Raw genomic sequence first — 13,017 nt, 5'->3', positions numbered from 1 at the left:
AAGTTGCCAATACAGCTAAAACACAATTCAAATATAAATTTCACTAGGGTTTCATCAATCATTAGCCCTAGGTCTCAACAGATTCAGATCCAAACAAAATTTAACAAAGGAAGTCCGAGGTATCAAAACAATTCCCAATCACAAACCATGGACCTTCCAATTACATTTTAGCCAATCACTAAAACAAATTCACCAAAATTAAATTCTTGCCAAAAACTACTCAAATGGCCAAGAGCTTCATCAATCATTAGCTCTTGGTATCAAACAAACATCCCTTGCCACAAACAACAGAAATTTAACTCAAGTATAGAAGATAAGTCACGGCTAGCTCACATTCAAATAACTCTAGAAGTTTATATTTTCCTTTCTTGCTTTGATAGTCAAGAAAAATTCTAGCAAATGTCAATTCAAGATGTCTATTAAATCTCCATCTTTTACTTGCTAGATACACTAAACATATAGCTTATAGTCTGCTCAACTTAAACTAAAACAAATAATACACGAATCCAGAAAATAATCTCACTAAAAGTTTCAACTAGTACGGCTAGCAACCATATACAAATTCCAGCAAAGATACTTCAAAATTTTCAACAAGGTTTCTATCCTTAGCTTGCTTTAAACACTAAACACTTAACATGCAAAAGAAGATTAACCAGTCACAAACTACTCTTAACATCCAATGCGAGCGTCTTAGCTAAAAATTCGAGAGAAACTAGTTAAATGTTCAACCCAAAACAAGAAGAAAAACCACAGCCAACTTGACTCCCAAATAATTCTAAAATTCAGATTTTTCTTCAATTTTTACTTAATTCAACATGCAAAAGGTGATTAGCAAGCTACAAGTAAATTTTAAACATTCCATATGAAAATCTTAGCTAAAATTCAAAGGAAAACTAATTAAATGCTCAACCTCTTCTTTCGGCCGCAATTCAGCTTTCTTTTCTTTCTCCTTTGTTTTTTTTTTTAAACACGACTCATCTCAGCTTCATGCATGATCAAAATAATTAACTATCAATCAGTTTTGATCCAATCCAAGTGCGGACATCATAAAAAAAAAAATCATCCAACCAGAAATTTCATTCCAACCTACTCGGTTGTCATGCATGCATCCAGATTTTGTTTTCCTTCAAATTTCTGGTTTACACACAGCTAATAAATCTCATGCAAGGCTTAATCATCCAGTATTTAGTTAGCTAAACACGCAACCAAGTGAGAATCAAACACTTTCCAGCAAAATTCATACTAAAATACCCATACAATTCCCAAAACAACTCCATCGGCTAAGCAGGAAAATTGGTTTAGCAGTCCTGCAACTTCCAATAAAAAATTCCAGCCATACAACAGAATTTCAGGCCATAAAGTTCACATGCAAAACCAAATAACAAGTTGTCTATCAAATTAGATCCAAAACCAAGTTCGAATGTCATCAAAATCACCATCTTACCAGAAATTCATCCAAACTCTCTCTCGGTTAACATGCATGTAAACAGATTCTATATTCCTTCACTTTTCTTGCTTAAACAAGGTTGATTAACCTCATGCAAAGCATAATCACCTAGCTATTAACTAACTAACCACACAACTAAGCTCAGATCATCACAAAGTAACAAGCTAAAGCTGAAATTTCCAGCTCAAACTCACGGCATTTCCAATTCTTTAGAAACCCATTTCTGGTAACTCAATTCTTCATCTAAACGTACAACTCTCACATGCATGCCTCTAAACAGCTTCATCTACCCGTAATCAACTAGTTCACGTCTAGAAATTACCTCAGCTTGGAGCTTAATACACACGACTAATAGCTGCAACAATCCTCCACTCTCGGCTGTCCAGAATTGCAGTCCGCAACTCTCCCTCTCCCTGGCTCAAACTTGCGGCTGGATTGGAGGAAGTTTGGCTCTCGGTTCTCTTTCTCCCTCTCTCGGTTGGTCTTGAAGTGAGGCTGGAAGATAAGCTAAGTCCTCACCTCTCTCTCCCGGTCGTTATTTCCAAAGAAGCTGATCACTTCACAGCTCACGGCATAGGAACAATTGAAACGAGAATGTTATGGTGAGTGGTAATGATTGTAGTGGACTGGAAATGATATAGCGTAGTGGAATGTATATATTGAGGTATTGTGAGTGGAGTGGAGTCGGCAATAACAATGGAAGGTGCTAGATTGAGAAGTGGAAATGGAACCGGCAGAATTGAAGATGTTTGTGTTTTTTTTTTTTTTTTTAAAGTTGGCCAAGGAAGCTTTGGTGATTGCATGGTGAATCCGAGATAATGGAGGGTCAATTTGGTCTTTTCACATTTCATCCGAATTTCCACTTAAGCCCTCAATCCTAAACTAATTCCAAAATTTACCCCAAATGTAAATCGAATGCCTACTAGTATACTAACCTTGCAAAAATTCAATTATCGAAATACAACGTCCTAAGTGTAATTATAAGAAGTTTTGACTTAAAACGATTCGTCTTAAATCTAGTTTCCCGTTAACCTAATATTGTTAATACTTAAAATTAGTTATTGAAATCAAGGAATTAATATAAAAGCAAAGACACACTTTACGTCAAGAGTTATTAACTTAACATGGCAAAATTCAAATAACCTAATATTTTGCACAATTGAATTATTTGTAACTTAAAACAAATTATATTTACACACCTATTCAAAATCAATTAATAATAAAATTTATTAAAAATCTAAAATGCACATGCAACACATACATATATGTATATATGTATCTCTATATTTTCAAGGTTCTCACATCAAGGAACAAGAGTAATATAAAATCCAGCCTTGCCATGGTATATAAAACAAAATTATGCCATATAAATCAATAGATTCAACACTGAACCAACCATCTAACCCTAAATTTTGTAAAATAACAAGTAGACTCATGTTTGTGAAATCATTTAAATTTGTGACTAAGACTTGTGTTTGTTTGATTATTTATCGAGTCAAAAATGTTTGTTCGAACTTGGATCGTATAAAATTTTGAACAAGCTATTACCGAACATGCGCGAATATAAATGACTCGAATAGTTTGAACAACACTAATTGTGGGACAAGGGGCAGGAACGGTTGGCGGTTTTGGTCATTTTCAACAGAGCGTAACTTTGGTTTCACACGGCGTAATTTTGTTTGTACAATATGCAACTTTAGTACAAAATTTTGTGGGCCCCACACATATTGTGAAAATTGATGTACAACTAGTGATTTGGACCGCACATTTTTTTTTTTGACTAAAATCTGGCCGTGAACAGTTTAGAATGACCACTCCTCCCCCTCATCCCTAATTGTGGGGGTATCATTGTCGCTTGCAACTGTAGAAGCACCTGATCCTTTTTTATATGAGACGAGAACCATCGTCCATGCAAATTGCCAAGCAAGCTTGGCTATGAGACTAAAAGTTTCATGCTGAAAAACACAACTATATTCATCTTTAGTTTCTGCACAATGTAATAAGTTAAAAACAGTTACTTCTTTTGTCCCATAAAATTTGTCATGTTTGTCACCTTTTCTTGTCCCAAATTAATTATTATTTTAGAAAAGTCAGCGCACCTTTTTCAATGAAATTTTGTCTTTACCCTTTGCGTGGCCTGTCACTTATTTCCTACAGTTATCAATACATCAAATAAAAGATCAACCATCACTAAGGATATAAGAGAAAAGTGAAAATTCTCTTTCCTACTAACATCATTATACATAAATTGTACATTCTCTCAACAATGACAAATTTTATGAGATAGGAGTACGTTATTAGTAATCAATTTATGGTCCTCATCAATATATTCACTAGATTTTTTGAAAACAGGTTGACCTTTATTATTAGTTTTGGTGGAACATAATCATCATTTTCAATTACTCGTCATTGGTCATGTCCAATAGACTCTATATAAATTTTTGTACTATTTTTCTAGAAAGGGTAATTTGAGTTGGTTTATAAGGGAGGACGAATTGAGGAATTACCCTCTAAATAAGGCATATCAAACTTGGGATAATTCACCATGACGGATCAAACTCCAGGCAGTTAAACCTACAAAAGATGAGAAAATCTACTCTAATACCACTATTGTCTCAAATAGACCAATCTAGAGGGGGAGGTAAATTGTTGACATGGGTTTCTTGACTAAGCATAAGGGATTTGGACTTGACAATATCAGCAAACTAATAAGGAAATAATACCATTTCAAACTGCACGTCAAACCTTGCAACACCATCACTTTACATATAATGAAACACTCAAGCAATTTATCAAAGCGCAATACAAGCAATAAATTTGAAATATAACTCTCAAGAATAAAGTGCAACAAAATAAAGAGAGTAAACAAGGGATAAAAGATTTATAGTCGGTCAACACTGAAGGCCTATATCCACTATCAAAAGTCTTTTTCCCCTTTGAATTTTGAAATCACTAACCAATTTGTTTAAAGAGGCACCGTGTTTCTTAACCATTGCTTTTTCTTCATAGTGACTCAAGCACTAACTACCCTAGTACAAGTTGCCATCACTTCACTGAGATCGACTTTTTTTTTTTTTTTTTTTTTTTCAGTGGCAATCTCATTTTGCAACAATAGTGGATCAAGTACAACCACTTCACTAACGTCTTTTGTGTTTCATGTGGCACCCTCACTCCATTCTCTGCCTATTTACTTATGGCGCTTCGTAAAAAGGACTCACAGGATCTCACATAAACCTCTAGTCTATTGTGTTAGTACTCAATTATCTTGCTCATTTCCTCACAAAATTGGTCTAACTCTACCCTGATTCAACTAGAAAATTTGTTGAAAGATAATATCCCTCAAGATAAAGGAACTTTCTCAAAAGTTTGAATGAAAACATTTGTCTATTTAAAAGAAAAGACAAGCCCCATTGCTTTGGAAATATAGCCGTTGAGACATAAAAGGTCAAGGCCCATTTCGTTTCAAGATAAATTTGAATTTTAAGAGGGAATTTAGACAAAATATCTATTTCCTTTGGGAAGGATAGAAGACAACCTCCACTAAATTGGAAGAGAGTCTACTACTCTTGAAAGGAGGAAACGAATTAGTTTGTTTTCAAAATAATAAGTTGATTGAAAGATGGTTATTCGAATGGATAAATGGGGACATGAAAATGAAAGTTGAAGCATTTCAACAAATTTGTGGAGAATCATCATATATATATATATATATATATATATATATATATATATATATATACTTGAAGACGACTTTTCAGCCAAAGCCTCCCATCGAGTCTCTAACTTCTAATTTTATTTTTCTAGAGTGTTGAATTATTTTATTCATAATAAATTCTTTTCAACATTTGAATAGATATTACCATAATTGTATCTCTTAAATTTGAAAAATTCTTACCTATCATATAGTAATCCTACATAAATACTGTGCTAATTCTACCTAATATAAACATAAGAAAACAATAGTATACCACTTAAAATTGGAAATGGATACAAATTTTAAAAGAAAACATCAAAATATTTACATTATAACATTTTAATTTCAACTTAACTATGCAAATGTATTATTGAAATTTGGAAAGTTTCTACCTATCATATGATAATGCTAATCTTACTTGATAGAATTAATTTGCTACTCTCATGTTTCCTTGGAAAAGATACAAGTTTAATAAGGACACATGAATATTCCTATTTTACAATAAGGTAACTTCAATATGCAAATATTCTAAAAAATAGAAACAATATAACCTAAATGCTTACAATTTAGTAGTTAGATTTACAATTCTCTCAGGCTTCATTTGGATTGAGGGATTTGATGAATGATTTGAAATTCTCCCAAACCGCTCTAGTGGTTTGGATTATTTAAGAGGCCTTCAAAATTATAATTCAATAATTATCAAAATACATTTTAAAAACTATAGTAATTTGTGATGTGCAAATTCAAATGCTTCCTAAATAATCTAAACAGTTAAAGTGATTTGAGGGGATTCAAATCCTTCATGAGGATCCAAATGAAGCATTGGAAAATAAAGGACACTACATTACTGAATTTATCATTTTGCTTTTTACTTTTTGTACCACATTTCTTGAGTCTTGAATTTTGACACCCCAGTATCTATCCTTTACATATACGAGAAAATATTGGCAGCGTAAAGATTCAAATGATACTCTAGACTCTCATTAATTTCTTAATCAAAATAAACTAATTATGATTTTTTTCATATTCAATAATATGTTATTCTTTTAGTGAATGTTTCAAAAATTGGTCCTAAACTCCAATATTTGTCGCTTCAAAAAATGAATGAAAATTGCAAAATACATCTAAAATCTTTTTTCCCAAACAATTAATATTCAATTTTATTAATCCTCTTAGTTGTAATTGAATTCTCAAAAGTATATGTTTATATTTTTTTCTTCTAATTCAAAATGCATCACAAAAGTAAAAAAAAATTGAAATGAGGACTCAAATATGCGAGGTGTCACATGAAGAAAATATTAGTTGTATTACACAGGTATTGGTGGAGTCGGACTCGTTGGTCTTGGTACGGGTTTTAAACAACGAGTGCAAGAGGCCGTGGTCCATTGAAAAGGAGCTGGAGCATATTCGCCGTGCATCGTCCTCTATTTTAAAAGTCCAACATTGCTTTCAGGAAGCCAATAGAATTGCGGACATACTGGCAAAAGAAGGGTGCAGCAAATCTATGGATGAGATTAGCATCTTTGAGAGGACGGAGGATCTGCCACGTATGGTTAGGGGAGAGTATAGGTTGGATAGGATGTTGTATCCATCCTTTCGGGTGCGACGTCGTCCTAGTCGATTGGGTTAGATTGCAGTCTTTTGATTTCAATGTGTCGTTCGCTGGCTGAGGTTCAGTCCATGCCCCCCTCAGGGAATTTCTGTTTCTATTAAAATAAAATTAAAAAAAAAATTCTACATGTATAACTTCAATTCAAATAGCATATAAAATACTTAGATTAGTAATTAAGGACAACAATGTAGAACATTTTTTTGCATAAGCATATAGCACATTGCTTTCGACTATTTTGCCTATTTACACTGAAAGCTAGAAGTGTTTAGCATATAAAATGCTAGAAGAATATCAAATTTAACTTTAAACTAGGTATTATTTACTTTTTATTTTATATGTTTACTTTGTATACACTTAAAATCTTATTTGACTATCTAAAAGAATGACACCAGCTTCGTATGTGCACAATCAATCATTGATAGATTATATCATGCTTTATGAAGTAAGCACTAGGTTTTTTTTTTTTTTTCAATTTCATTGAGAGTCTAACCCTTACAACAATAAAAGGTAAAAGGGAACTTATGAGTTGAATATAAAACCTTGCTATTGCAACTAATATCCACATTAGTTGAATTGAGTTTTGAGAACCAAGCAAGCATTGGGTTAATAATTTGAAGATAAGATGAAGTACATCTATAGTTTCAAATATTCCTTTGATTAGTTAATCAAAAAGACACTTTAACTTATATTCTACAAAATATAGTGTTCTTTTTTTTCAAAATCCATTTTGAATTATAATTATTATCATGTTAATCTCCTAAATACTGTTAGATAGGCTATCTCAGTAGGTTAATAAGGCATATGTAGCAAGGTTTAGATCCACTTCTTTTTATCGTATAATAGGCCTCATTTGATATTTATTATTCTATCAATATTAGGACAAAAGTCTATAGCTTTGATTGATGTAAACATCTTTTTCATTTACTAAATTTAGACATATATAAAATATGTTTCTGATTTAACCACACATATGTGAGTGTGCGAACACAGACACACATATATATAAAATATAATATATATAAAATATATATTATTTAAAAGTAAGCTGTATAGTAAACAAATTAAATTGAGATGAACTAAAATAATCGAGGATGCATTTGGATGGTATGTTTTAGGAATGCTTTAGGAATTTTAAAAAAAATTTTCAATGGGTATTATAGAAAAATTCCAAAGATGCAAAATTTTATGAAATTTTACACCAACCCCACTTATCAGAATTTTGACCTTAGATTTGGCCAAAACATTTTTAGACGTGATGAAATAGGTCATGATTTGGGAAAGATGGGGTTAAAAGATGGAAGAACGGCAATCAATAGAAAGGAGGAAGTATATCGAGAGAGGGAATAGATAGGGCTACAATGGTAGGGAGGAGATGAAATTATTGAGTGCTAGAAGAGGGTTGTGAACACTTGTGAGGATTGCATAGTGAAAGAAATGGGAAGGATTTCAAGGTCGGGGAAGATAGGGTTACTGGACAAGAGGAAGATAGTATCATAGAGAGATAATGAAGGAGATGGGACTAGTGTGGGATCCCCACTTATAATTTAATTATATATATGTGTGTGTGTGTGTGTGTATTGATTGCATGAATTGAATAACGTAATATTTTGTTATAGGAAAATGATGAATTGTTATTATCGATTTATTCTGGTAAAATTGATATTTCTTGTTTTATTTTATTTAATTTTTTTCACATATTGTATGTTGTTTATCAAGAAACAATAGCAATTAGTTTAGATTTTATGTAGTATCATATATGGAGAAATGAATTCAAAAGATTAAGGGTCCGTTTGGTAGGACTGAAAATATTTTCCATCGAAGTCATTTTCCTGGAAAATCACTTCCTTTCCCATAATTTTCTAGTGTTTGGTTATTAAGTGAAAATATTTTCCAAATTCCTTTTTTTCATAATTTTCTGGTGTTTGGTTTGTCAATAAAAATATTTTCTGATATGTTTGTTGATATGTTGCAAATATTTTTCTACTCTCATAACATTCATTTCATTACAAGTTAATTTTAGTTTCTATCCATTATAATCATATTATCATTTCTATAAAATATTTATTCATATTACACCATGAATTCTTAAATGGAATTATTAATGATACTAATGAATTGGCTGGGAAAGAAGAGTGAAAAATCAAACGAAAACCTAGCTGAACAGTATTCTTTATTGGTATAGTATCATGTCATTATGTTGTTCCTTTGAAAAGGGAGAAGAACCTAAATGCAGAGAATCCTATATTGGAATATAAAAAGTGATAAAGGGAGAAGAACCTAAATGCAGAGAATCTTATATTGGAATATAAACCAAGATTTCAGCTCCAAAATCAAAAACCTTATTCATGGTACAGAATTAGAACCATTGGTGGTACATACAAGCACCCTAATCAAGCGTAGAGTGACTCAAATCCCTGCTTTAAATGTCGTCAGCCTCAGTTGGATAAAAAATCTGGAACAATTCAATACAACAGAGGCAAATATAAGCCAAAATATAAAATATTGCTCAACAAAAACGAAAATCACATCTCCAAATGGAAAATGGTCCCAAAAATATCACTTGCCCAGGTAGTAAATCATGGTTACAAAAGGAAACATCTGTACAACACGTCACTAATGTTCATGTGAATGTTTTACAGGAAAAAACTTAGTGTGACCAGAGCTTTGAACAAATCCAGTTGGCCTGCACCTACAAATTCCCAAGGCCACGGCAAGTGGCAAGGTACTTAGTCAGCCCTTCTTGTTTCCACTTCTAGATCACCTCCAAGGTTCAATAATGCTGAAACACAACAGGAAAAATAAATATCTTAATACGTGAGAGAAGCATCAAGTCCACTCGTGAAGCGCAACCTATTATAACTCATAGGCCATACAAGAAACAATTATTCTGACAAGGCAATTGCATAATTCAGTTCATGTACTTTATTCGACGCCCCAATCTTTCTTGAACCTCTCGAGAGAAATCAAACAAAGTCTTTGACTCTTCACCATAAATGCTTTTCCTAGCTTCTCATTTTGCACCAAATGATCGAATACCAAGTCCAGAAATTCTTCACTATAACCTTCTATCTTCATAATCTCATCATGTAGTTGGTAGATATCAAGCTTGTTTGCACTAATTTTGCTCAAAGCAAGTGCCACTTCTCCAAGTTGTTGAGACATCTTTTCAATGTCTTCATTGCTCCCAGAATGCTGCAAACTCTAAATATTGATTAGCCATATTGTTGCAAATATTACCTTCTTGGCACTCAAAGGAATGAAAGACAAAAATGATTAACCTTTCTAGAAAGAAAAGGATAACTATAATCTTGCAATCATGAGATGATGTTCGATAAGTTAAGAAAACGGTGAGTCGTCATCCAGAATATCATGGAAAACTAAGACTCCTAGAGCATATTGATTGCAGTGCTCATCTATGAAATTTTAACATCAATGTATCTAAAACATTTTGAAACACATTATTAAACTGTTGAGGGGAAACATATCCTAAAACACTAAGTCATATCCTTATTGGGCAAAAAGTTACAAATCTGATATTAGGCATAATTTCCTAGTTAGCTAAATAACTAAAAGCTTCTTCAATAAGAAATCATTACCTTTTCACTAGAAGTATCAATGCGTAAAACAGGTTGTGCATCAATATGATTTTCTCAAACTGGTTTTTCATGTGTTAATTCTTACTTATATGTGGTGACAGCCTAGCAACTATAATGATATTCTATTGGTTGTTTAATGCCCACATCTTATTGCAAGAATATAAGTTGCGGATATTGAAAACTATAGAAAAGACGTGGAATCTTTTTTATAAAAAGTTTACTGCTCTCCGGGAAAAACACAAGCAAACTGTTTTCCTCCCTAATCAGATTTTGTCAACTATATATTTACAAATGGTCTCACCAGATTGCAAGAAAATCACTACCCTACCCTACTCGGATTCTGATTTCAAGAATCATAAAGCCCCCAAAACTTAGCAGCCAAATTAATTCATTAGCATCAATCAAATCAGATTTAACCCTAATTAGGTAAGAACAAACTAAAACATAAGCAACCCACAAAAGTTCATTCAAATCCAACTTCAAGAATCTACACCAGTAATTCTAGACAATTTTTCAAAGGAATAGGGAGGAAAAAAAACTAATAAGAGACCATCATACCTCTGGAAATACTTAAGGAGTCTTCACCCTTGTTGGAAATGCTATTGTAGGAACGAGAATGAGATGTCGCTGCCAGAGTGGGGATGAGCCGTTGATATTGGCCGCTTTTAAAGGAAAAAAATGAGAGAGAGAGAGAGAGAGAGAGAGAGAGAGAGATGCCGGAATAGCTTACCTTCGAAGGTGGGTCTTTGCCGGAGTTGGAGATGCCGCCGGTGAAGAAGGGATTTGTTTGCTAATGAGATGTCACTGGAGATGGTCTGTTATCATTGCCGAAGAAGAGATTGGTCTTTTATCGATGGTTCCTTGCTGGATGCTGTGAAAAGAAGACTGCTTTTACAAAAGGAAAATAACTTCACAATGATAGATAAGGAAGTTATTTTCCTCCCGTTGTTGTAACTTATTTTCTGTCAGAAATTATTTTTCCAAATTAATTGACAACCAAACAAACAGACCCTAAAGCAATTTTTAACATTATTTCATGTTCAATTTTTTTGCTAAAAATTAAAAGAATGATTAGTTAAATCATTATTAGTGTTATACATACATAAATATAAGATAAAATATACAAACTATAATGATAGCAAGGCTATGCGGTGCATCGACGAGGTAGTGGGGTTAAGCTGGGACTATTGCAAAAGGAAGGGAGATTATAGTAAGAAACATGTGGTTACAACATAAGATAAATAACAAAGAGGGTAATGAGGAGGAAGATAATGATGTAGCCTGTCTATTTTTGGACTGTTTGTAATATATTTGTTATCTTATTTCGGTGTTTTTCTATTTAGTTTTGGTTTTTTCTTTTTTTATATAAAGTTATTTTAACAAAATGTTATCTAATAGCTCAGCTGTAATTTAATTTTTTTTGGTATTCATAGAATCATAAGTAGTTTAAGAATACACTAAATTCTTAGGGTACAATATGACAAAAGAAAGGAATTTTTTAAGGATGGATAAAGTTTTTTAAGCAAGTGCAAGAGTATATGACAATTAAACATAAGCTTTTAGGAAATTTCAGAGTTTTCCAAGTTGATTAGTTTGTCATTGCGTACCATCCATGAGTAGAAATGTTTTATCCTTTATTTTCATCTAAAATAACAAATTTTCATATAACTTAACAGTAAAATTGGTATTGTTTTAAATTTTTAATTTTTTTTTGTAAGGATCGAAGACAACCTAGGAGGGGGAGGGGTGAATTAGGTTTTCAAAAACCAGCTAAGATATAAGCCACCTTTTTTCACAATCTACCTTTCTTTTCTTAAGGACCACCCAATGGACCAGGTAACAAGAGATCACAGATATTCGTAAGATGAAGAGGAGAACAGTTTATGTATAAAAGTAGTAAATGAAAGTAAAGAGCCAAACCAGGGTTCAAACACAACTGAGGTTTGAACAAAACTCTTATATATCAAGTTACTTCAAGCTGAACAAACTTGCAACCAATATTTTGTGTATAAGGGAAGGATCACTTCCTTCTTGCCCCAAATCACACTTGGTCAAGTAAGGAAGTTTTATAAACACTCGAATAACCCTCACTGATCTACACTATTGAAAAAGCTGTGTCACACTTGAGAACCTACACGAAGATTACACAAGCAAAGAGTACAAATGTTCCTTTTGAGTATTCTAACACTTGAATCACTTACGATCTGATGTAGGCTTGATGTGCAAAGTTGGTCTGAGGTGGTTGACTTTGTTCTTTTTATAGGTGACCAGAAAGTTCTTCAATTAATGCTGTCAACGGGTAGAAGGCAACTGAAGAGTCAACTAGCCGTTGGTGTTGTCGGACGTCCGATGTTTAGTTTTTATGCGTCCGAACGAGATCAATAAGTTCTGGAAGTTTTCTTGAATCCCGTCGGACCGCCGATGCGTCCAGAGTGTTGCGTCCGAAGAGCAGCAACACTTGTCGGACGTTCGATACACTGGTGTTGAGCGTCCAATCATGATCAGTAATCATAGAACCCCTGGCTTGTCTTCTTCGGACGTCCGAGTCTGAGTTCTTCACTCGTCCGAAGATACTCAAAGAATGTCGGACGTCCGATACTCTCCTTTTGTGCGTCCGACATCATCCTCAGCAGTTTTCATTCTTTTTTATCTTCTTTTACTGCTTTAA

At 33.1% G+C, this 13,017-nt stretch overlaps 1 long non-coding RNA gene across 1 annotated transcript; it reads right to left on the bottom strand.

The window, feature by feature from the left end:
- Positions 1 to 9,280: 9,280 nt before the first annotated feature.
- Positions 9,281 to 11,277, bottom strand: LOC140007641 (uncharacterized). The gene is made up of 3 exons (XR_011814986.1): positions 10,908 to 11,277; positions 9,675 to 9,945; positions 9,281 to 9,532 (listed from the first exon to the last, which is right to left on the bottom strand). It is a non-coding gene; the product is annotated as an uncharacterized lncRNA (long non-coding RNA).
- Between the last annotated feature and the right edge of the window lie 1,740 nt (positions 11,278 to 13,017).

The sequence above is a fragment of the Coffea arabica genome, chromosome 5c (assembly GCF_036785885.1).
Source record: "Coffea arabica cultivar ET-39 chromosome 5c, Coffea Arabica ET-39 HiFi, whole genome shotgun sequence".
NCBI classification, from domain to species: domain Eukaryota; kingdom Viridiplantae; phylum Streptophyta; class Magnoliopsida; order Gentianales; family Rubiaceae; genus Coffea; species Coffea arabica.
This window is presented reverse-complemented; position numbering and strand designations above follow the sequence as displayed.